Source organism: Euleptes europaea, chromosome 6 (assembly GCF_029931775.1).
Source record: "Euleptes europaea isolate rEulEur1 chromosome 6, rEulEur1.hap1, whole genome shotgun sequence".
In the NCBI taxonomy this organism is placed as follows: domain Eukaryota; kingdom Metazoa; phylum Chordata; class Lepidosauria; order Squamata; family Sphaerodactylidae; genus Euleptes; species Euleptes europaea.
The window spans coordinates 75,964,778-75,990,144 of NC_079317.1; the positions used below are offsets into that span (position 1 = coordinate 75,964,778).

General features: G+C 45.6%; 1 protein-coding gene and 1 non-coding gene across 2 annotated transcripts in view; one reads left to right on the plus strand and one right to left on the minus strand.

The window, feature by feature from the left end:
- Positions 1-25,367, minus strand: part of BDNF (brain derived neurotrophic factor) — a 79,066-nt gene that overhangs the window by 13,679 nt on the left and 40,020 nt on the right. The gene's annotated exons all lie outside the window — the stretch shown is intronic.
- TRNAS-AGA (transfer RNA serine (anticodon AGA)) lies at positions 9,535-9,606 on the plus strand. Its single transcript has one exon. It is a non-coding gene; the product is annotated as a tRNA-Ser (tRNA).

Below are 25,367 nucleotides of genomic sequence, written 5' to 3' on the forward strand. Positions count from 1 at the left end.
CGATGTAGGCTAGGTTGAGAATGTACAACTGGCCCAAAATCACCCAGTGAGCTTCCAGAGAAAAAGTGATGTTTTGAACTTGGGTCTCTCAGATCCTGTTGTGTAACTATAACAGCTACACCACTCTGGCTTTCGTGGGATGGCTGCTGTTGAACAGTACAAAGCAACTGGGCACAAGTAAGCCATGCAAGTCTCATGGTATCAAGTTGCCCAGTGGCTGCTGGCAGGCCTGGCTCTGATGGGCCACATGAACATATGAAGCTGCCTTATACTGAATCAGACCCTTGGTCCATCCAAGTCAGTATTGTCTACTCAGACTGGCAGCGGCTCTCCAGGGTCTCAGGTAGAGGTCTTTCACATCACCTACTTGCCTAGTCCCTTTAACTGGAGATGCCGGGGATTGAACCTGGGACCTTCTGCATGCCAAGCAGATGCTCTACCACTGAGCCACGCCTCTTCCCTTGAAGTCCAAAACAGACTCGGAAAGGACCCTGAACCCTTCTCTTGCCTTAACTGGCAGAAACTCATTATTGAAGGCTGGCAATACTGTTGTAGTTACCTAGCAACAGTCACTGAGAGCATTCTTTTTTAAAGCTATCGGTACTGCTTCTATCATTTTGGTGGTTTATACACCCCCTAATATATATTTTTAAAATTTTAAATTTTCTGCAAACCTAGGGCCTTTCTTGGTTTTGTGGAAAGATCTGTCGTCTTCCATGGCTCCAGACTCTGGATTTAAGCATTCACAGATGGAGCTACGTTGAGAATTTGATATATGGATTCATACACAGGAAAGAGGGAGAGCAGCATGTCCTCTGGCCTACCATCTCTATGTTTTGTCCTCCACTAGTTTTACTTCAGCCACCAAGACCAATGTAAATAAAGTTACTAAGATTAGACCTGAACTACAAGACCTGAAGCTTACATTGCCAAGGTCTCTCCCCCCCACGCCCCCGCCAACAGCCACAGCCACAGTGATTTCCATAAGCCTCACTGCTTCTCCTTTCCTAACATCTACTATTAATCTTCCGTCACCATGCTTTCCACCCTTTCCCTGCCCAACTACCTGTAGAGACTCTCTAGCTTGAGTCCTGCACACATTGCATTGCTGCTGCCATCTCTTGGTTTTCCTGGTGTCAGTTCGTTGCTTCGGCGGGAGGCAGAGAAGAAAGTCAAAATTATTATGTGGTGCTGGAGGAGAGGTTTTGGGCTGCCATGGACTGCCAAAAAGACAAATAAGTGGGTTCTAGATCAAATCAAGCCTTCTACCTAGAAGCTAAAATGACAAAACCGAAGTTATTGTACTTTGGTCACATTATGAGAAGATTGGAAAAGACAATAATGCTAGGAAAAGTCGAAGACATCAGGAAAAGAGGAAGACCCAAGATGAGATGGATTGACTCAATAAAGCAAGCCGTGGCTCACAGTTTGCAAGACCTGAGCAAGGGTGTTAACAATAGGATGTTTGAGAGGACATTAATTCATAGGGCCACCATACTTTGGAAGTGAATGACAGCACTTAACACACACAGAGCTTGAGCATGTTAGGGACTGCTGATTTTCATCTCGTTTTCCCTGTGAATTGCGTATGGCGCATTCTCTGGCCTCCTCTGCTATATACTAACTTTGGAACACCTGGCAAGTCCTTTCTAGGCAGCCCCAGAAGCATGCTGAGACTATAAATAAATGACCCTCAAGGCCTTTGTAGCAAAGAGTAGTCATGGCAGGATACCAGTGAAAAGACATGGTTATGAACATTCAAGCCACTTCTGATAGAGGAAGAAATAAAGAGGGATCTCAGACATCCAGCTACATGTTCTAAGGATGAGACTTACCTCTGCTGATATCCTGGCTGTACAAAGTATTGGTAAAGGTGGCAAAGTGTTGCAAAAACCATTTTGCTATTGGCCATCTGAACTGAGAGGAGTGAGAGTATGCCGAGCTGAACTGGAAATGCCTGTTGCCAGAGCTGTGACGGGCTTTCATGAAAGACAAGTTTCCTCTGAGATGCTTGCATTTGTCAGCAATGTTGTCAGTCATCTTCCAGCTATCTATGAACTATGTGCCGATTTATCTCAGCACGTGTTATGTATGTATGTGCATTGAGATGCTTTCCTTATATGGGCAGCCTTGCATGGCAAGCAGCCTCAGGAAGGAAGTCAGAAGCAGAATCCTGAAATTTCTCCACTACCTAAAAGGACAATATGTACTGACTTGCATTAAAGATCTGGTTAGTTAACAGATGCTAGGAAAGCCTCTCCAGTCCACCTTACTAGATCCCACGGCAGCCAGGAAACAGTTGCAGCATATTTTATTGCGGAACTAGTGTATTGTGTCAGTGCAATAAAAGTGGCTAGTCACTGCTTGTTTCCTGCCTGACTAGTCCCTTTGGATCATTGACTACTACAACAACTGCAGTTTTCATGCTTTACTGCTGCGTTAACAGCATTGCACTGGAAACCTCTAGCCCTTTAAATGAAAAGATTTATTCTACAATTATGAATATGTGTGCCATGCTGTCACGTTAATAACAAATAGCAGCCTGTTATCAAATACTGTAATTAATTAAAGAACTCCGTGTACTGGGTGTGTATAATCACTGTACAAGAACCCCACTAAGGAATTTGCTGCAACCTTTCCGTGCCCCCGAACGTATATAAATAAAACCCCTGCAAAAATAATATAAATTGATTCATACATTTATCAGATTTGTAACTGTATACACACATATGCATTTATATAAATTATTTATACAAGGCTAAATGGGGCTTCAGACAGAATTTGCTTCTCGGCAGATAGGGAAGGGTTTTGCCCCCTTTGCTGGAGAGAGTGTTGGAACCTTTCACTCCTAATTTATGTATTTCCAACTTTCCATTTTAAACCATTCAGCAAAAGGGAAAACCTGGTTTATTTCAGGCTTGTCTTAGATTTAGGACCAAGTTTTTGGTGCCTCCTGACATTCTTTCCATCAAAAGTAATATTGTGTTACTGTGGTAAATCCCCGAAAGGTTGTGTGTGGCAGCAACACAGTTGATACAAATTAGGTGGGGAAAGTTGCCACGTGGTTTTTCAAGTGATAGATCTTGTGAAGGATCCAGAGAGGTAATTTCTCAACATCACGGAAAAATAAATTTGAAAACAATTGCATTTTCAATGCACCCTTGGCAACAAGAAGTTGGCTAGTTTGGTCAAAAATGCCTTATGCTAAAGAAACTCTCTCTTTGTATACTAGCCATGTTGTTACAATCTCATGACATAAGGGACCGATTTACACATGGTTCAGTCCAGGTTGAGTAACGGGCAGATGTGTGTTGAAATGGTCTAAGGGGCACTATTTGACTTCTTGGGGAAATCCACAAGTGTAACCTCATGGGTTTCCCTAATGGGTGAAATAGAGCCTCTGGACCATTTCAGATCAGCAAAATGGTGGAGTGGAAGGCTGGAGCCCCTTTTCCATATATGTCATATTCAGCATCTGAATCAGGCACCACACACGTGGGAACTGAGGAGAGCCCACAACTTACATCTGACTGTTTCACAGGGCATAGGGTGGGGACTCTGGGCCTGTGATTTTGTCCAGTGTAAGAGATGTGTACTAACAACTAAAAACTGTGCCGTGTGCTTGAGAAGGGCTGGATCCTTGCAAGACACTGATGAAGGCTACTCACGGGGAAAATGGGAGGGCTGAAAGCTGCCCATTCACCGTGCAGTTTACAGAGGAGCACAAATTACATGAGTGTACAGCTTCTATGTCATACTGTCTCTCCTCTTTGCAGGACAAATTCCCCTATATGCATGCCCTGAGACAATGTTACTTCCAGGAATAGTAACCAGTATTTTATGGTGCTGGGTTATTTTCTGTTGCTCCAGAATGTCGGACCAGAACCAACGGGTTGAAATTAAATCAAAAGAGTTTTCAGCTAAACATTAGGAAGAACTTTGTGAAAGTTAAAACAGTTCCTCAGTGGAACATGCTTCCTTGGGAGCTGGTAGGCTCTCCTTCTTTGGAGGTTTTTAAGTGGAGGCTAGATGGCCATCTGTTAGCAGTGCTGATTCTGTAAACTTAGGCAGATCATGAGAGGGAGGGTAGGAAGGGTTGTGTCAGTGTTTGGCTCTCATGGCCCTCTCTTACATGCCCAGAGAAATGCCGATCGCCACGTTGGGGTCAGGAAGCAATTTTCCTCCAAGCCAGATTGGCCAGAGATCCTGGAGGATTTTTTTTTGTCATCTTCTGGACATGATGTAGGGGTCACTGGGGGCGTGGAGAGGAGGTAGTTGTAAATTTCCTGCATTGTGTAGGAGGTTGGACCCTGGTGGTCCCTTCCAACTCTATGATTCTATTAAAATCCTTATAATTAGTTATTTATAATGAAACTGTAATATACTAAGGAAAAACATGAGCCTTATATCCCCATGTCCTTTAAAACATACAGATTCTTCAGAGCAGCTTTTCTATGAGATATGCCCATGTGTCTGGGATAAAGTTTTAATGACCCAACTATATGGGCCAATACATTTTTTTTTCTCATGGCACCATGCTGATTCTACACTCAGGAACCATGCAACGAGTTGGATCAATGGAAGGCTACTCTAGATGTGCAGGAGCCAATTACAAAAAAGCAGCTCCCACATGAAAGATAAAATTTATAGAGCCCAATAGGAATTTCATTTTTTAGCAGAATATGCTCACAGAATGCACCTAGATCAGCTAATTTTCCTTAACCATCCCTTGTTTCCCAACAAAACTACTGTCAGATGGGGAAAAAAATCATTATATTCTACAGAATTCTTCTTACTTGTAAAATGTCTTATGGCGACCCTTATGGGATTTTCAAGGCAAGCGACTAACAGAGGTGGTTTGCCTTGCCTTCCTCTGCATAGCAACCCTGGTATTCCTTGGTGGTCTCCCATCCAAATACTAACCAGGGCTGACCCTGCTTAGCTTCTGAGATCTGATGAGATTGGGCTATACCATGCTGCCTTCCCTTCTTTTAACTTACACAACTTCAAATATTGCTTAAAACTTTCCTTCCAAAGGCTCCCTATATTTCTCTAACCACCCTCTTCTAAATGGCATCTTCCTTGGAAGAATTCCACCTAATATACTTCCTCAGAGTCTTGTCACCTCATTAAATCAACTGTGGGCTGTGGCTCAGTGGAAGAGCATCTGCTTTGCATGCACAAGTTCCCAGAAACTCTAGCATCTCTAGGATCAGGTAGTAGATGGTGAGAAAGACTTCTACCTGACATTCTGGAGAGCCATTGCCAGTTGGAGTAGACAGTATCAGCCTTGGTAGGCCAATGGTCTGACTCAGCTTCAGGTGTTTTTTGACTTTGGAGACATCCTAAAGAACCATCACCCTCCATGAGATTTTTGTTATCAATAAAATTGCCAGATTCAAATATGGATAGGTATTTTGTGGCTTTAGTGGTGGACAGGTGGAATTTTGCAAATGGGTCACAGCAACTTTATGACTGGAGAAGCTGTATTCACAGAAAAATTTCCCTTGTGCAGTTCTTAAAGAGATGAGAATACTGGTCCATGATGCGCCAGTATCATTGCAAGAAGCGAGGCCCGAGACTCACCTCCCTCAAGCTATCATTCCTCAGCTCACTGCCAATTTAGAAGCATTTTCATTTCCACGAACGTTTCATTCACATTCAGAGGGGGAAGGCAAGAGACAGCTTTCTTTCATAGACCATTTAAGACTCCAAAGGGAGGAAAGACTTACGCATCACGAAAGCAATTATCTACAAAAGCAGCTACAGTGCAGATTCTGAAAACATGCTGAAGAAGAAAGGCATCTTTCAGAAAGCTGAAAGGAAGGAGTTAGCAAAACATGAAAAGTTGGGGGAACACCAGGGTTCCCTGTTCAGAATCAAAAGCTGCACGCACAAAGGAACTGTGGATAACCCAGCATCCAACCACCTATCAGAAACAGGGAGGAAAGCTCCACCTATTGCAATAAAAATTATTTCACTCATGCTGGGCAGGATCGCCTAAAACTAAGATAAAAGGAGGGGTAGATTCTCTGGAACAATACACTAGTGACCCTCTGAAACCATTTTTACTGGCCTTAAAACACTTGAAACCTCCTGTATTTTTTCAGACTTCAAAACCCACAGTACTGACCTAAGGTAACACCTGTATTCTTTACATATTCCCATATTTTTCCTGAAGCAGGTAGGAAGTTGTTCGTGACTTACCTACGACCATGCAGCACACCAGTGCCGCTCACGAGGCTTCCCCCCACCACCTCCTAACCATTGCAACACACAGCCTTCCCAGAGGCATCATCTATACATTTTGCAGAGTTCTCCATGGTAACACTTGGGCTTGTAACCCAGAAAGAGGCAAGGCTTCTCATTAAAACCTTTGGGGTATTAATTCCCCCCCCCCTTAATACATATGCTCGCTCACTCCCATCTGTGTTGTTAATTAGTTCCTGACTGTAGGTTAAATGTAGGGCATGCTGTCAGGAGCCTAAGGTGGGGTGGCCAGACCTCCTGCTATTGCCATATGGCTGATTTTTAACTCTTCTGTTTCCGTCCATGCTTCTGATTCGTGGGCACGTAAAGAAAATAAAGGGGTGTGTGCGTGCGTGTGTTTGTACAAGTTCATTTGCAATGCTAAGTGCAAACATGCTCTTTGTAAAAGCAGATTCCACCCCCAGCAGTAACAATTTAAGACACAGCCTCTCTCTCTCTTCCCCGCCCACCCACCCCCATCTCATCATGCAGAGCAAAATCATTATGAAGGGCAGGAAATAACTATCTGCACAGGGAGAAACTACCATACAAATAGGTGTTTCTAAGAGTCCCGAAAAATCCTCTTTGACAGCTGCACTGGCAGCTTGACAAGATACTTGAGGGTCACCCTCAGTTAACTTAAACTGGAGAACAACTGAGTTATTCTCACTGGTAACACAAACATACGGACAAGAAAGGGAATGAATGCATGATGTTGCACTGGGGCGGGGGGGAGAGGCAGGGGAAACCCCAGAATAAATGTTGGTTTTGTTCTTAGCCAAGTCCTCAAAAGTTTATTAAATATAAAAACAGGTGGGGATTATATTGTACAGTTCATGGGTCAGATTCTTTGAGAAGGCCCTGAACTTGGAATCCTGAATTGAACAAAGGAGTTTTGCCAAATTCCTGCAATTCCCTATTAACATCTGATTACTTGGCATGAAAAACTCTCAGAATTTAGCCCAGAGCATGATGGCCTCTTGCTAATAACGCTTTATCGCAAGATTCATCTGTTATGTACCATTTCAGTTATTAACTCATCACCAAAACAAAAACAAAACAAAACCCAGGTATTATAGGCAAGATTTTAATGCTTTTTTTTTAAAGCTCCAAGCAGGTAATCAGCTGTTCAGTCAATACTGGATAATGAAATAAGGGTTGCCAGCTCTAAGCTGGGAAATATCTGGAGATTTTTTTTTGGGGGGGGGGTGGAGCCTGAGGAGGGTGGTGTTTGTTGAGGGGAGGGACTTGAATGGGATATAATGTCCAAAGCGGCCATTTTCTCCAGGTGAACTGATCTCTGTTGGCTGGAGATCAGTTGTAATGGCGGGAGATCTCCAGCCACCGCCTGGAGGTTGGCAACCATATAATGAAATCATAGACTCATCGATCAGGTACTGACAAATCATAAAGTCACCATCTTACTCTGCCCAAGGCAGAAGTGAAGAGGGAGTGGTTAAGGTAACTGGATGCAACTAGGGTAGTTCATGTAGAGGACAGAATTTCAGTGGGTGCAGCTTTTCTTTCCCTAATGGAATGCTTTCTGCTATACAAACTGTACGAGACACAGTTCCTTGCCAGAAAAAGATGGAAATCAGGATGAAGCCAAACGAAAGGACAAATCAACTGGAGGGAAAAGAATCTGGGAAATCTCATTAGGTAATATTACCACAATCTGCTTATACTGACTCATTACTTAGTGCAGCAACTAAAATTATTCTTCAGTATTGTTAACCTAAGGACTACTTTGTTCTCAGCTTTTTAAGGGAGCTGTGAGTTCCATATGGTATCTGAGACATAACTCCTGGTTGTTATATTTGTAACAACTGGATGGTGGCCAGTTTTTTTTCTTCTTCCTAGTAAGTCAGGGACAAATCAGTTGTAATAGCAGATCTCCAACTAGTATCTGGAGGTTGGCAACCCTAACAATGTGCTATTTTATTTTGGCCAGTTTTAATAAAAAGTATACATGGATTTCCCCGCCCCCCTCTTTCTTTTTGAAGGGCTTCACCCAAAGGCGTGGCGATGCTGTGCTGCCATTTGTACCCTCTGACACAATTATACTTAGCAAGGTAATTAAATAGTCATATCCCCAGGGCAGTAAAATAACTGTACATTAATGGATGGAGGGGCCCATGATTCACAGCTTAAAGTTAGATGTGCATCTTAGATGAACTGCTGGGTCACTGGGAGTGTGTATCAGCTGCAAGAGACCAGCCTGGATTTGGCAGGAAATGCAAGCTCTTTGTGTGGGCCTCACTTCTCATGTTGATGTGCTTATGTCAGCCCCAGAGGTGTGTCTACCTAGCCCCTTGGTTCCTCTCCAGAGAGCACATGTGTACATCAGTGCTCTTCCCACTCAGTTTCCTTTGTGTCCTAGAATATCAGAGGAGGTAGATACAGGGAAGGAGGTGCTAGAGATGAAGAAGAGGAAAGGCAAGGGGATCACATCTTGCTGGCTCTAACTTGTAAATCAGGCCCGCGAAACCATTTGGTCTGGCCCTTTGTGGGTCCTGGCAGATCTATCGCTCAGAAGGATCTAAGACTGGCGACCATCCTCTGCCACCAGGTGGGCAAGCGCGCCACCGGTTGGATGCCTGCCTGGTTGCCCGCGCCGGTGTGTGTGTGCGTGTCATCTTGGGCATCTGCCTGCTTGGGGCTCGGTCGGCAAATTTTTAAGTTGATAATTTAGTATGGCCCACGAACGATGTTATAAATATCCAGATGGCCCTTGGTGGAAACAAGGTTCCCCACCCCTGTTGTAAATATACTGGCTTTAAAAAAGGCATTTATATTAATCTTGCCCTTGGATGAAGAAAAAAAATATTATAATGAATTACTTTTATATGTTCCTTGAGAAATCCAATACTGAAAAAATGCCCAGTTTGAAAGCCCTGTAGTTGGCTGTCTCTTTACATCACCCTTTACATATATAAACAGTAAAAACACACACCCCGTTATCCTTCTGCGGGATGCTGACCTGAACAACTGCCCTGAAATAACAATGCCGTGTCATTGTTTGTGACCTCATCAGGAGACTTTTTAATGTCACATCGTAAGTACATATTTGCTCATGATGCGCGCTCAAAATTGGCCTAATAGAAAATCTGGGGAGGAAGAAAGGAGGGGAAGAACATATTTGGATTTAAAACTGTATATACCAAAATGTAGCTGATGAGAAGTGTGTGTGTGTATACGCACACTTCTGATCATATTAAAATCATATATATTAAAAGACCCAGAAACTGGAGCCTTTATTTGACTGGATTAATGGTTATTGTATGAGGGGGTGTGGCTCAGCGGTAGAACATCTGCTTAGAGTGCAGAAAGTTCCAGGTTCAATCCCTGGCATCTCCGTTAAAAGGACTAGGCAGCTGGTAGGGTTGCCAGCTGTGGGTTGGAAAATACCTCGAGATTTTGGGGATGGAGCCTGAGGAGGGCGGGGTTTGAAGAGGGGAGGGACTTCAATGCCATAAAGTCCAATTGCCAAAGTAGCCATTTTCTCCAGGTGAACTGATCTCTGTCGCCTGGTGATGAGTTTTAATAGAGGGAGATCTTCCACCGCCAGCTGAAGGTTGGCAACCCTAGTAGCAGGTGAAGGACCCCAATTTGAGATGCTGGAGAGCCGCTGCCAGTCTGAGTAGATAATACTGACCTTGATGGACCAAGGTCTGATTCAGTATAAGGCAGCTCCATGCATACATGAAACATAGTCAAAAATTTAATTTTCAAAAATAGACCCCGGTTACTCAAGAAAAATTCAAAACCAAGACACTGAACAGACTCTATCTTCTTATTTCAGTGGTGGGGCCATCATTTTTCTTCAGTCACTCCTCTACTTAGCAAGGTGGCAATCTCATGCACATGTACATGGGAATAAGGCCCACTGAGCACAGTGGACTTACTTTTGAGTAAGCATGTATTATATTGGTAGGGTTGCCAGGTCCCTCTTCGCCACTGGCAATAGGTTTTTTGGGCGGAGCCTGAGGAGGGAGGGGTTTGGGGAGGGACTTCAATGGCATAGAATCCAATTGCCAAAGTGGCCATTTTCTCCAGATTAAATGATGTCTATCAGCTGTAGATCGGTTGTAATAGCAGGAGATCTCCAGCTAGTACCTGGAGGTTGGCACCCCTATATACTGGCTATAACTTGCTGTAATAAGGCTCTGATAGGGTGCAGTTCTAGGACGTAAAGCGTTCAAAACCAGGCAAGTCCAATTCATAGTATTTGGGTCACACAGAACACAAACAGTACACTTTCCACAGGGGAATGAAAACATTAGGGAGAAAGTGTGCTACATAGAAACAAGGCACATGTAAGCAACTGTAAACACAGTGGAAGCAATCAGTCTTCAACATCCTCATCAGCCTTCCTGCTAAACAGTTTCCTTTCTACTGGATTTTTTCAGAATTTAAACTGAAAACAAATCCTTTAAGAGGTTTTGCATCCTGCATTGATCGGGCATGTTTTCAGCATGGAACCAAGCCCTTGTGACACCTGTAACAAGACCCAGAAATTTAATTTGCAAATAGCTTGGGGAAAACAGGCAAACAAGCATATTGTTGCAGCTCCTGATCCTTGACATTTAACAATGGACTCCATCAAATGCGCAGAGAGGAACCAAAGCTTGCTTTATTGGCTGACTTAAAGGAACATATTAGTAACATCATGGGGTGTGATGTCCTTGTTCTGACACATGATGCAGTACACCCTTGCCTAAACCACTTCTTTATGACGCAAGTTTAAAGATGTAATCAGGCTCTAGTTTTACATTTATTATTGACAGCAAACATGGAAGTAATTAAAACTGGTGGGGAACGGAATTGTCAACATTAACTGTGGGGTATGTGCAGATTATGTGCCAGCAATAACAAAATTGACTAATGGTGTGCACATTTGAGAAGAAAGAAGATGGAAATGAACATATGAAAAATTTAGATTCTCTTCAATATTTCCGTGGCAGCTTTTATGATAAGATCTATTTGGGACATTTGCATTGAGGCTTGGTTCTAAAGAAGGCATGTACTCGTGTGGGAAACAATTGTGCGCAACCAGAGCTTTGCTGAGCGTTTTACCAGAGTAGTCCCTCTTGCTGAAGAGGCAAGCTACTTTTAAATCTGCACTGAGTTCAGTAGTGGGAACAGCTGCAGGAAAAAAAAAACCCCAGAAACCTCTGGCAGTGTGCCTGATTTTCACACACCTGCATACCCCTCCTTTGGGTCCCAGCTTTAGAAGGTGAAATGTAAAACTTGATCCGTTTTATGATTTAGAGAGGAACCCCACCCCACTAAAATGAAGTCAAATATGGAAACATACACAGCTTCCAAATGGATGTAGTGAGTCTATTAAGATGTCTACATCAGAATTATACCAAGGATGTGTCCAGATGAGCACATTTGTAGCATTTTTTTGTTTCAACCCTTACTGTCCCAATGCTGTGCATGCTTCCTCCCATATTTATAATTGCAGGATTTTTTGCTTATTTGGGGGGAAAGCGACACAATTTACGACAAAGTAGTCGTGCCTATTCTAGAAGAGGTATGCTGTTTGCTGAAATTAAGAAGGGGAGTTGTGAAATAACTGTGTCCTATGGTGATAAAATAGCCATGTTTAACTTCAGTATCAAGATACTGGAAGAAATTGATAATATTCTGTGATAAATAGGTATACAGGTGCAATGGTACAAATAACTGTGATTATTTTTAAAAACCTCTTGATAATGGAGAAGGAATAGAGCAATGATCAAGAAGAGATTTTTGCAATTGCGATCTGCTAATAGATGGATCTGGGAGCAGCTCTCCATGTCCATGTCTTTCTGATGAGCAAAAGAGGCTTATGAAATCTTCTCATTTTATATTTTTAGCTGTGAGAGTTACTCCCAGGATCATCCCCATGATTTAAGCCATAATGTGGATAGAGTGATTTCTACAATATGGAGTATACAGATTGGGTCTGGGGTATAACAGCCAGCCACAGTGTCTGATTCAGACTGTGAATGAATTTTCATGTGGGTTTCACCAATGGGCCAGATGGTGCCCCAGGACCATTTTAGGAAAACAGGAAAATATTGTAGAGAAGGCTGAAAGAGCTTTCTCCATATGAGCTACAGTCACGATCCATAATGTGGAAATCAGCCCCAATGAATGTTGGAGAGCACCACTTGTGGAACCAGTTGCGCATCAGGAATGAGTTCCACATGGATTATCAGAATCCCCTGATAAATGAGGTGGTCTCTGAACCCATTTTGAGAACTCAGCAACTCTCATACCTTTTTATTAGGACTACTCAAACGGTTTCAAAGTTATGAGCGAGCTTTCAAGTTCCCCAGAATTTATCATCAGGCAAGGCATGATAGAAATCGTAAGATCTACAGCAGGGGTGTCAAACGTAAGACCTGCAGGCCGAATCCGGCCCCTTGAGAGCACTTATTCGCCCCACAAGCCAGCCAACGCGCCCCCCCTCAATCTGGGCCGGTGAGGCATGGCCCAGCCTGACCAAGTGACATTATGTCATATCCGGCCCTTGTACCAATTGAATTTGACACCCCTGGTGTACAGCTTTTTCAAATGAAGTTGAGAAGGTGCTGCAAATTGAATTAGATTGGATGGCGCAGGGACCAGGACAGATTTCAACATGCATCAGAGGATTAGAGAAGTGGGGGGAGTCCACTCTCCCTTTGAAAACCTGAGAGCCAGCTGTTAGTCAAATTACTCCCTGTTGCATTACCATAGCACAGCAGGAAGGACCAGGCTGATAAACTGAATTTATAGAGACTTGTGGACTTCAGCTGATCTGCCTTAAATGAAAGTGTTTCCATTTACCTAAGCTATTACAATAAGAATGCTCTTAAACAAACAGTTCTAGTGGATTTGGGTTGGGAGCAGAGCCACTACTAAGGGACAAACTACATTGTTACACACTGTAGAATCATAGAATCAAGGAGTTGGAAGGGTCCATACAGGCCATCTAGTCCAACCCCCTGCTTAATGCAGTATCAGCCTAGAGCATCCCTGATAAGTCCTTGTCCAGCCTCTGCTTAAAGACTGCCAGTGAGGGGGAGCTCACCACCTCCCTAGGTAGCGGATTCCACTAAAACGTGCAACCTCACAAGGGCCTACATTTGTGAGTACCATGCAGTTTTCCCTAAGGGTGAAAAGTAAAGGGCATCCTATTTCAGTATCCTTTGCACCACTAATATACAAAAAGAGTGCTTTTCTTCAAAAAAGAAAAAGCCAGAGCTCAGTTTCAGTTCATATTCAAAAACAAATCATTCCAAGATACAGTTCAGATCTTGGTATGATGGAGCAGACCAACGTCTAAACTTCTCTGAGAGATGACTGAGGGCTGTTCCATTAATCCAGGATTTTGCAGTGGGGGATGGGACGAAGTGCTTATGACAATTATGCAAAAACAAGTCAATGCAGGTTAGTAATTAACCTATTAAAAGGGCTATCACGCAGGAGCCTCTGTCACGCTCCACAGTACATGGAGCAATATTTTCAATGTAGTTGTAAATCAAAGGCTGGAAACAGCATCTGTAGATATTAAAGAGACAGCCACTTAAAACGAGAAGAAGCATTACAGCCGGAGCTAAAGATAGCCTTTGCTCACAGCTCCACTAGCATCTTGTTGACCTCTTTTTTCCAAGAAAATAGCTTGACCTTATTTTTGCCACTTGAGGTACAGTTTTAGTTTCCTGCTCTAACTTGAGGTCAACTGGTACGATTTGAGCTCTGAGGTCAATAGATAGACAATTATGAGAAGAGCGCATCATCAGATTTTATTCTTTTAATCTCTTTAGTGGAAGATTTTAAGTGTTTGTCACCGTTCTCTTGCTCAGGAGTGTGTCGGTGAGTGGGGGGGGGGAGACAACAGGATGTTGTGACAAGGCGTGGGATTTTTACTGTTAACACAGGGTTGACAACCTCCAGGTAACAGCTGGAGAGCTCCTGCTATTACAATCATCTCCAGCCCATAGAGATCAGTTTACCTGGAGAAAATGGCCACTTTGGCAATTGGACTCTACGGCATTGAAGTCCCTCCCTCCCCAAACCCTCCCCTCCTCAGGCTCTGCCCCCAAAACCTCCCACTGGTAGCAAAGAGGGACCTGGCAACCCCATTGGCAGATTGCTTAATCCAGGGGTTCTCAACAAGGGGGGAATTCTCCCCCAGGGGGGAATTTTAGGGTTCCAGAGGGGGAATTGGGACCAGTATTCAGCAAAGTGTGTTGTCCTGTAGATTATATACAATATTTAATATATATATATATATATATTTAGGTAGACTTTCTTGGGAAGGGGGGAATTATATTCTGAACAATGGTGAAAGGGGGGAATGGAGCAAAAAAGGTTGAGAACCACTGTCTTAATCAGAGGCCCCCGGCCCATTTCAGACTTGGAGATGCTGATTTGTGTGTTTGTTCAAGTACCATAAATGCTCTCTTTGCGCTCTCTCTGACACACACACACACCATTGATTTTTGTATACAAGCCATATAAGTCAATTATTACACACACATTCAGATGAGTACAGGGTTTTGCTGCCTTCTGCATCCTACCCTTTCTCCTTCTAGTAATTTGGCTACAAATAAAATGTTTGAGTCTTTTGGCTTGTTGTGCCAACCACAATTTACAGCTTTTGAATGATGACATTCTCCCTGCAACAAGAAAAATGGGGCGCTCACGGAGAGTGCAATTTTTTAAAATGGGTTTTCCAGCTGTGATTCAGTGAGGTTGAACACTAAGTGGCAGTACTACAGAGGGAAATTGTTCTGTGTCGTTGAGTCTCAAAGAAAGGCCCTTCTTTTATCTCTTTTCATTAAATAAACAATTGTGAACAGCTCTTTTTAAATTGCCTCAGATTGGGAGTTAAGTAGTGGTTTTATCATGAGCGTTGAGTAAGATAAACTGGCTTGAACACAGACAGGCATATTTTCCCTGTTCCTTCTAAGTAGGCCTCTCATTCTTATCAAAGGCAGAAACAACGCTAGCCAGGCACAGCCAGGCCTAGGGCAGAGGTGAGCAATGAATGGGTAGATGACTGAGGTCCTGGACCCTCAATAGTTTACTCAGAGGACGAAATTTCACCAGGAGCAGTTTTTCAAACGCTACATGAGAAGTTGTACATACCAACATGTCCTCATAGCAAAAAAGCTGAATCACATGAGCTCTGCTCTGCATAGGGTGGATGAGCAGTCCTACATTTTATAATTTGAGCTCATTGAGAGGCTGAGTGGACAAGATCTCAAGCATCCAACCGTCAAGTGTTCTTCAAAGTAATACGGGTTGTTTCCAGCAGCATCAGAGGAACTGGTTACTGGGAAAGAGGTACTAATAGCCATCCCTTTAGAGTTGCCAACCTCCAGATACTAGCTGGAGATCTCCTGCTATTACAACTAATCTCCAGCCGATAGAGATCAGTTCCCCTGGAGAAAATGCCTGCTTTGACAATTGGACTCTATGGCACTGAAGCCCCTCCCTTCTCCAAACCCCACTCTCCTCATGCTCTGTCCCAAAATCCTCCTGCCCAAGTCTACATCCCTTCCACATCTGAAAATATCAGTGGCAGCACAGACCATACATTGTTTCTTGACTAGGGTTGCCAACCTCCAGGTGGTGGCTGGAGATCTCCTGGGATTACAACAGATCTCTGGCTTACAAAGATTGGTTCACTTGGAAAAAATGGCCACATTGGAAGGTGGACTGTATGTCATTATACCCCACTGAAGTTCCTCCTCCAAACTCCGCCCTCCTCAGGCTCCACCCTCAATATCTTCAGGTATTTCCCAACCCGGAGCTGGCAAACCTATTCTTGATAGATGAATCAAAAGCAGTAGTAGCTGATGTATGACAGAAGAAAAGCAACTTAGGACCTGTTCTTACATCACAGGAACTGTGTTGCTGCTGCTCCTTTGTGGCTTCATCCTATACCATTCAATATCATAAGAACAATACAGATCATGTGGGAGAGACCAATGACATGACGGCTATCCATGCCAGTGATGCTTAGCATGCTGGTGTGAGGAAAAAACTCATTGCCAGCCACCCAAACATGATTTCCCCCACTCTACTGGACTAGTCTAGACGGTTGTATAGGCCACCCTAAATATTGTCTCTTTTGTTCATCACCAACATCTTACAACACACAAATATAAAAATATTAAACAAACTAGCTATTTAGTATATTATCTATAGATTGGAGCTATACAAATTCAGAAGTTTTAAATATTTTCTCTCAGCCCAAGATAGGTTGGATCTCCAAAAATTTCCATTGATAGAAGGGGGTGGTTGCTGAATCCCCTTCCTGTGGCAGCCTTCCAATTCCTTCTTCATTCTTGTGGGTACCCCCCCCCATTCCCCATGAGCATTACAGAGGGCATTTTGAGCTGCAGTAGGAGCAGGAAAGTGAGGAAGCCTCACTCTACTAATGGAAATTCATCAGTGATCCTTTTCAGTGCAATCATTCATGAAGGATAGGTCCATTGTGGCTACTAGCCATGGTGACTCAAGGGAGCTTCCACATTAAGTAACCTGATGATGAGCAATGATCTACCAGTCTCTGAGACCTCTTTGCCAAGAATGAAATGAACAGGAATTTGATGGAGATTGCCAGGACATGCTAAAGTATCTCAAGATCTACAGAATCAAAGATGGTGGTCTACTCGGATCTGCAGGGTACAATTTTCTTACTCTCTAGGAACAAATCATCATCTGCAACACATCTGGTACCATACCATTTGTGTTTCCAGGCAAGCATCCATAAGGAGCGGTTGGAGAATCAACACCAAGACTGCTGGATTAAATGTAGTTTATGCTAAAGATGGACAGAGTTGGGGGATGGAAAAATACTCTGAGTTTTTGAAAGCTTTCTTCAGTTTTGTAGGCTTTAAAAATGGAAATGTTTGATTATTTTAATTCAACATTTCAAATTCCTATCATCTTATCTTTGAGCACCCAGGCAAAGCAATTCCTGTGACATTTACAATTATTAACAAGGTTCTTGTAATATAAATTATTGCTTCGAGACTAGGGACAGATGACACATAAACATGCACGGTCAGATTGCAAATTTCATTCATGCTGGCAGGAAGTCACAATGAAATTCATTCATTTAGACAATATAAGAGAGCAATCATTACTTTTTTTTACTCACATCACACAGCATTGCCTCTGTGTATGTGTACATTTATAAATACCACATCAGTTTAATTCCTAAGTATTTTTATCAATCCATGAATTAAAGATAACACAGGTACTTGATGTATACTATAAGGATAGCTTCTTTGCATACATTAAAACTCAGTTACTAGAAGCATAAATAAGTAATGATTATTGATCTCAAAATGGTAATCTAAAAAAAATACAACAAAGTAAAAAAATGCACTTTTGAAAAAAATATATTAATGTCCAAGGCAAGATGCTAATGGCTATTCTGGGAAAAAGAATGTACATGGTTGTAACACGTTCCTCTTTTAATCTTATAACAAATGGAAGAAACAGAGCAATCAATAACGCAGAACAAAGCTGCCCAATACTTCATTCAGAGTTTGGACATCCAGTAATAATTACTGGGTAACATTTTCAAAAGCATCATTTCATGGAACAACTCTCTTTAAACACAGATCTACTTCTGAGTAAATGTGCTTAGAATTGGGGTCCCCATATCAAATCTCACCTCAGCCATGAAGTCATTCAGGGCTTATCTACATGATACATCTACCATGTGATCACCACAGGGACTTGCAGCAGGACACTAGTTGCGAGTTCCCTGTAGGAACTGAATTTTGAAGAGTCATAGAATCATAGAGCTGGAAGGGACCACCAGGGTCATCTAGTCCAACCCCCTGCACAATGCAGGAAGTTTGCACTACCCTCCCCCCACACCCCCAGTGACCCCCACTACATGCCCAGAAGATGACCAAGATGTGTTCCCTCTCATCATCTGCTTAAGGTTATAGAATCAGCATTGCTGACAGATGGCCATTTAACCTCTTCTTAAAAACCTCCAGGGAAGGAGAGCTTACCACCTCCCGAGGAAGCCTGTTCCACTGAGGAACTGCTGTTAGTCACAGGGGCCCGATTCAGATTGGGACCATGGTTGGGGGGTGAAGGGACCCAAAACGGTCCTGGGGGCATTATTTTGCCAGCGTTCCCATGAAGAACTCGCAGCTGGTGTTCTGCTGCAAGACCCTGTGGCAATCTTGAGGTAGATGTAACATGTAGTTTGGAACCAAACTACCTCAGGCGAACCACTCTGTCAGCCTAAGTCCCAGCATTAGTCCAGTGGGGTTAATCAAACCTACCTACTAGCTTCAGCATCCAAAGAGACAGTGTATCCAAGCCTGTATGCTACTGCACTAGCAAACAAGTCTAGTATTTGGAATTACCCATTTGTATCTGTAGATCATTATATTTTTATCCAGCCCTTCTTTCAAGTATCTTGGAGGACCACTATGGTTCCCCCTACTCCATTTCATTTTCACAAAAACACTGAGGTAGGCTAGGCTGAAAGACAGTGATTGGCCCAAGGTTATATGACGGAGGAAAAGTTTGAGGGTTCTGGTCTGACAGTAGCCACTACACCACATTGGCTTTATATATAATCAGTTCCAGCTAAATGAATAGGATTCACTTCCAGATAACAGGTGGGATCCAAAGGCTGCCCGTGCACTGGGCATTTGCAGCTCTGTGTTCCCACAGCAATCACTGACACACATCTTCCTGGTGTATATGTGCCCCAAATACACAGAACCTGTACCCGAAAGTCAGGGGACCATCGGGAATAGCACCAAATGCCACGCAAGGGACCGCATCGGAGTGTGAAAAGTTTTAAACTCCTGGTAATCACTCAAAAACAATCTATGCATGTGCATGGATCTTGTTAAGAATTGAGATGCCAGTCTGTTTCTAGGGAATAATAAAGCAATAGTAACACAATGAAAATAAAAACAGGGCTTTCTGTCATTGTAATGAGTGAAAGGAATACACAAGGTAAAAATATTGTTTATTACGTTTTTCTTTTCCTCCACAGATTGAACACACGTATAAGCAGTTTAATTACTTGCCGTAGATGTCCACATATATACAGTCTAATAAAGCAGACAAAATGGATAAATAACTTTATGGCCCAGGAATTCCAGTTATGGTAACCGGCGTGTTTTAAATTCCAGTAAAGGTTACGTTTCAACAAGTGTATCTTTCCTTTCACTTCCTGAGCCTTGCTGGCGAGCAAAGATGCAGAATCCTGAGCTGCAGCCAAGGACTTGCTTCCCATTTCACTCACTCAAACATTCCATTTATAACCCCTGGCAGGGTGTCCATACCTACACGGTTCTGTATGTGGCTACTCCACCACCCCCATTCTCTCTATCGCTAGGAAAACTTTGAAATTTGCCCAGGTCAGAAAACCCTATTGCATCAGAAGGACAACTTTTTGGTTTTGTGAACCTTAGTAGATTCTAAAGTTTAAATCACAATGTTAGGAGCAACTAAAAGTAATCTAGTCCGAAAACGTAGGACTGTGTAGCTACCAACCTCAGATGAACCTATGCAGTTGCTTTTTGTGAACAATGACGTAGCCAAATCCCCATTATTTTGAACTTAAGAATTATCTCCCTGCTGTGGACCAAAGCCTATCTAGTCCATTTTGTTTCCAACAGTGCCCCCCCCATACCTCTAGAAGTCCAGAAGAAGGGTGAAGGCAAAAGCATCTGCTGTTTGCCCACAGTATTTGTTTAGTGCCCTCAGAGGTATAGAGCATGGATGTTCTATTAAGCTTATGGCTAATATGTGTCAATAGCATCCCAATGTTTTCTTTTTTAAAAACAAATCTTCTAAGTAGTGAACATCTTGTGGTCAAGAGTTTCATAAGTTCACAGTGAGTTGTGTGATGAGATAATTTCCTGATTCTGTGTATTCGTCCATATCCCCACCTACCTCTCCCCACCTCCAGTCATTCTGTAAATAGTACACTTTGCTTATCTGGACTTTTCAGCATGCAAATATTTTGAAACTTCCCTTTGACGCAGCAATCGGTTAGATAAACAGGGATGAAAAATGGCACTATCTGGTAATATTCCAAGAGGTGTTTATAAACAGGGGCCGATTTGACTGCTGCTACACCCACTTTGTACCTCATTCAGAGGATTTGTAACTATAGCGTCATGGATGGGTGTTGTTGGTTCCCCCCCCCCATTTCTATCATGCCTCTGCTGTGATGTGAAAGTTTTTACTGGACCCCCACTGATATCTAGTGTGGAAGAAGAACCCACAAGCCCACTGAAGTAAGCTTAAAAACTAGGGTTGCCAGGTCCCTCATTGCCACTGGCAGGAGGTTTTGGGGGTGGAGCCTGGGGAGGGCGGGGTTTGGGCAGGGGAGGGACTTCAATGCAGTCCAGTTGCCAAAGTGGCCGTTTTCTGCAGGTGAACTGATCTCCATCGTCTGAAGATCAGTTGTAATAGCGGGAGATCTCCAGCTAGTACCTGGAGGTTGGCAACCTGATTAAAAACACGGACGACTTGGTCAACGAAGCCCCTTTTGAGCGGAACGGGTCAATCTGAACGTGCGAGCAAGGCGTGTCGGGCCTGAAGTGGAGAATAACTTGAGTGCGAAAGCCCTCCCTACCCATCCGGGTAAGGGAGGGGGCAGGGCCGGATTGAGGTTTGATGAGGCCCTATTGAAGGTAATGGGGCCCTTTAAATGTCCAGCTGTCCTTTGTCAACAACAAATTGTCGCTGTTTTCTTGTGCTGAATATATGCTATATGGTCATTTAGGGACCTAATAGGTATCTAAGGCCATTTGCACATAACAAAATATGCATTTTGTCAAAGTAAGTGTTGATTTTGGAAATGCACGTCCAGTTTTTTTTTTCCCTTTAAATTTTTTTGCGGGCCCCCAAGAGAGCGGGGCCCTAAGCTATAGCTTGTTTAGCTTATCCGTAAATCCGGCACTGGGAGGGGGGAAAGCGAGGGGGCGACCAGCCGGCCCTAACCCTGCCTCTCCGTTTGGCCTTTAGCCGTTGCGCGTCCGGCGTCGGCCTGCAGAGGGCCCCCTTCCCCACGCAAAAAGCCCACGCTTTCAGGTAACGATCAGCACGCGCTGCGAGAGCACAGGTGTCGCCGCTTGCGCGAGCCCTAGGGGCGCCCCCCCTTCCAAGCGCAAGGGGGGGAAAGCCCCCTCCCTAAAGAGCCCCCCGCCAAACGGCTTAGATTCAACTCACTCTTAGCCCTCAAAGCAGCCGCTGGGCCGACGCGCCGGGGGAAGCCCTGCCCGCCCTAGCCAGCAGCCCGCGACTTTTCCCGCCGGGGAGCACGGTCGACGAGCCCCCCCCCCCCCCACCATGACCGGGACAGCTGTTTTGGACGGGATCGGCGGGGAGAGCGACGGGCGGGGCAGAGGGGGCGGACCCGACGGGAGGCGGACAGTCCTGGCCTTGGCGCCAGCGGGCGAGACCCCCAAAGCCGAGCAGGTGCCTGGCGGCGGCTCCAGATTCAGGACGCGGAGAGAAAGAGCACGGGAGGTTTTGCCTTGGATGCGCCGCTCTCAAGACGCACATTTCCCCCCATCTGAATTCTCCCAACTCTGCATGGGGGGGGGGGGGCTTATTTTTGAGTTTTGAGAATTTGGCTGGGGGCAAAGTGCATTGGAAGAGCTGCAAATCCGAGGCCATTTACGCATGGGTTTGTTTGTTTGTTGCCGCTCTCTAGATGCACCCTCCCCCCATCTGAATTCTCAGACCTCTGCATGGGGGCTGATGGTTGAGTTTGGAGAATCCGGCCGGGGGCAAAGTGCGTTTAGAGAGCGGCCGGTCCAAGGCACGACCTCCGGCGCGTTTTCGCCCAGCGGGTTCCCCGGCTGCTCTCCCCCTCGGGGCTGCGCTCCCAGGCGCCCCACTGCCTCCCGCGGGACTTCCTCCCGAGGAAAGGGGTCTAACGCCTCGGCCGGAGCCGATCCCCCCAGCGGGCCATCTCCCGCCAGCCCTGCCCTCCGCCCCAGTCCCACTCCCTGAAGGCTCGTCCGGCGATGCCGCCGGGGGAGGGAGGCCGGCTTGGCTCCCTCCGCGCAGCCCCGCCGCCGGAGCCAACTTTTCGGCGGCCGCTCCCCGCCCTACCTCGCAGCGCGCACCAAGCCTGCTGGGATCCGCTCCGGAGAGTCACATCGTCGCCTCCCGGCCGCCCAGCCCCTCCAGCCGCCTCCCGCAGCCCCAGAAACACCGGAGGAGGCGGGCGGCTCAAGTGTCTCATCAAAGCTTCATGAAGGGTGGGAGGGCAGAGAGTTGTTGGGAGCCTCTGATCTCCTTCTCTCCCCCCCCCCCCTGGGCTGGCGTAGGAGCCTCTCGCACCAGCCGGGATGCGCCCCCACCCTGCCCCATCGCGCGCGCAACACCCCCCCCCCCCCGCTTGGCTTCTCGCTCGGGAATTATTTAGAGCTCCGTTTGGGCTTCGACTGGTCACACGGGCTTCCAAGCGGGAACACCAGCGCTGGGTCGGCCGGTTTAAACCCCCTCCCCGGCCGCGACCCAAGGCCAGTCTGCCCCTCCCCCCGCCCCGTGTTGTTTGTTCCTTTCTCCTCCTGCAAACTTTTTGTTGCGCGCGATCCAACCCCGGAGAGGCTACCAAACATCTTTAGACCCTCCCAGGGGAACTCACAGGCCATTTAGGCACGGGAGGTTCGGCCTTTGATTTGCTGCTCTCTAGATGCGCATTTTTCCCCATCCGAATTCTCCCAACTCTGCATGGGGGCTTATTGTTGAGTTTTGAGAATTGGGCTGGGGAAAAGTGCATCTAAAGAGTGGCAAGTCCAAGGCAAAAATGACCACAGGCAGATATATATATATATATATATATATATATATATATATATATATATATATATATATATATATATATATATTATATATATTCATATATATATATATTCATCTGCCTGTGACTTGGATCAGTTTTGCTTTCCCCTTCCCCCCCCCCCGCGAAGAAATAAACCAAGTGAAAACTGCAAGCCGTTTAAACTCGCACCCTAAGTTCTTGCTACTCAGGGGGGCTTTGCCTCAATTCCAACCCCCCCCCCCCCAGCTTGCTTTACAATCGAGGAGAAGAGGTAACGCTCAAACTAGCTCAGGAGGCAGCGAAAAGAAAGCGCATTCCACGCGACTACTCCGGAGTAAGCGGTCCGGGATTGCAGCTCCCCGTTTCGCAGACGGAAAAGGATTGCTTTCAGAGAAAGGATTGGGGGTGGGAAGGGGAGAAGAGGATGAAACCGGAACCAGGAGCAGGAAAGCGCTCCGCACGAAAAGTTTCTTTTTGCAAAGGAGGGGGGGCGGGCTGGGAACGAGCGTCGGCAGCCGGCCCCCCTGAAACGCTAGGAATCTCTTAAAAGCCCGGCAATATTAGTTTACTTGTCCGTGCATTAAACAAACCAGATCCATTTAAATATAGCTCCCTCGCTGACCTCTCCGAGGTCTGCCTATTAAGAATGCAATCAAGATAATAACGGGCATGGTTTATTCATGAAGAGGCCCGGCTCGCGTTGCAACGAGTCGACTGGCGGGGGGGGGAGGCGGGCGAGCGCCGGCAGCAGACATCACAAGCCCGCCCGGGACCCCAAACTCACCCGGGCGCCTTGGGAAGCCGCCTGCTGCTCCTGCCTGGCCGCCGTCAGCCCCGGGGGCGTCGCATGGGAGAGGGTCCCGGACGGATCGCCCACCCCGGCGTCCCCCGGAGCCCTCCTCGTTCCTGGGGAGGGAGGTTTCCGACCGGGGCGCCTTCCCCGCCACCGTCTCGCCCTTCAACGGCCGTGCGAAAAATAAAAATAATAATAAAAAAATCGCCCCCTCTTATTGACGTCGCGGATCGATTAAATTATTGATAGTGGGAATCGCAGGGCGCGGGGACGGGTGGCATCCCCTGATCGAGGCGCTCCATGCGGGCTCGCTCGGCACGGAGAGGTCGCATGCTAGCGCCGCTGGGGCTGGGCTCGCTCGCAAGCTCTCCGGCGCCGGGGATGGAGCGCGGACGGGAATCCACACGAGTGCCGACGCTCCGCGCTCTCCGACGGGTCTGTCATATGATACCCCCCGCCTGCCTCTTAGTAGAGGCACCGCTGCCGGGATTACGAGGAATCACAACCCCATGCACGAAAGATGCCCCCCCCCTTCTTTCTTATTAGCTGGCAGCCGGAGGTTGCCGCCCCTTGCACGTGTTTGCCATGTTCTGGCTGCAGTTTCTTTCGGTTTCTCCCTAAACATCCGGCTGAGGGTTTCCCTCTTTTCCCAGAGGCGTTTGGAAGCTGTGGAAATGTTGAGATTTGGGAGGGACGAGGGAGGGGAGGGACGGAGGTCTTTCCTACCATCGAGGCCTGAAATTGATTTCTGGGCTTTTCCACTTGACCTGCTTTTAGCTTCTGCTTTGGGTTTAGCAAACTGGAAACGTGCTCGAGTCATTTGTGGCCTTGCGATCGTTTCAAATGCCTGCTTCCATTTGGGCCAAGGAAAGGAGTGAAAATCCTGGCAGAACACAATCGGGGGGGGGGGATTCTACGGTCCCTTGGACGCAAAAGGAGGCAGGTCCCATTCATTCGTCTCCCTAGCCCTCATCAAATCGTCTAATTCTTAGATTTAAGGGGAACAAGAGCAAAAGTTTTCAGTTCCCCCTCTTTTTTAGCCAATTCGTTTAAAGGAATCGTATTTGCAGTCAAACCAAGGACACAAATGCTCAAGAATACTGTGCTCCAAGTTGCACCAAGGAAGTGCTTAATTTGTCAAAAGTGTGGGTATGGCTGTTTGAGAAGGGGAGCCAGTTTTAAGAGGTGGGACATTGGGGATTTATTTAAGGCTTGTTTTTATCAGCTGCACGGCAGGAAAAAAATTCAACAGGTGCAGTCTTGTCTGGCATGGAGGTGCAATTATGAAGAATGCTTTGCCTGTTGTGTAGCTGGTTAAAGGCACAGGCACTGTGCCAAAGGGTGAAGGAGAGTTTGAAATCTTGTTGAAGTTTGCACCCAGATGTTCCATCTGTAGGGTTGTCAGGTCCCTCTTCGCCACCTGCGGGAGGTTTTGGGGGCAGAGCTTGAGGAAGGTGGGGTTTGGGGAGGGGAGGGACTTCAATGCCATAGAGTCCATTT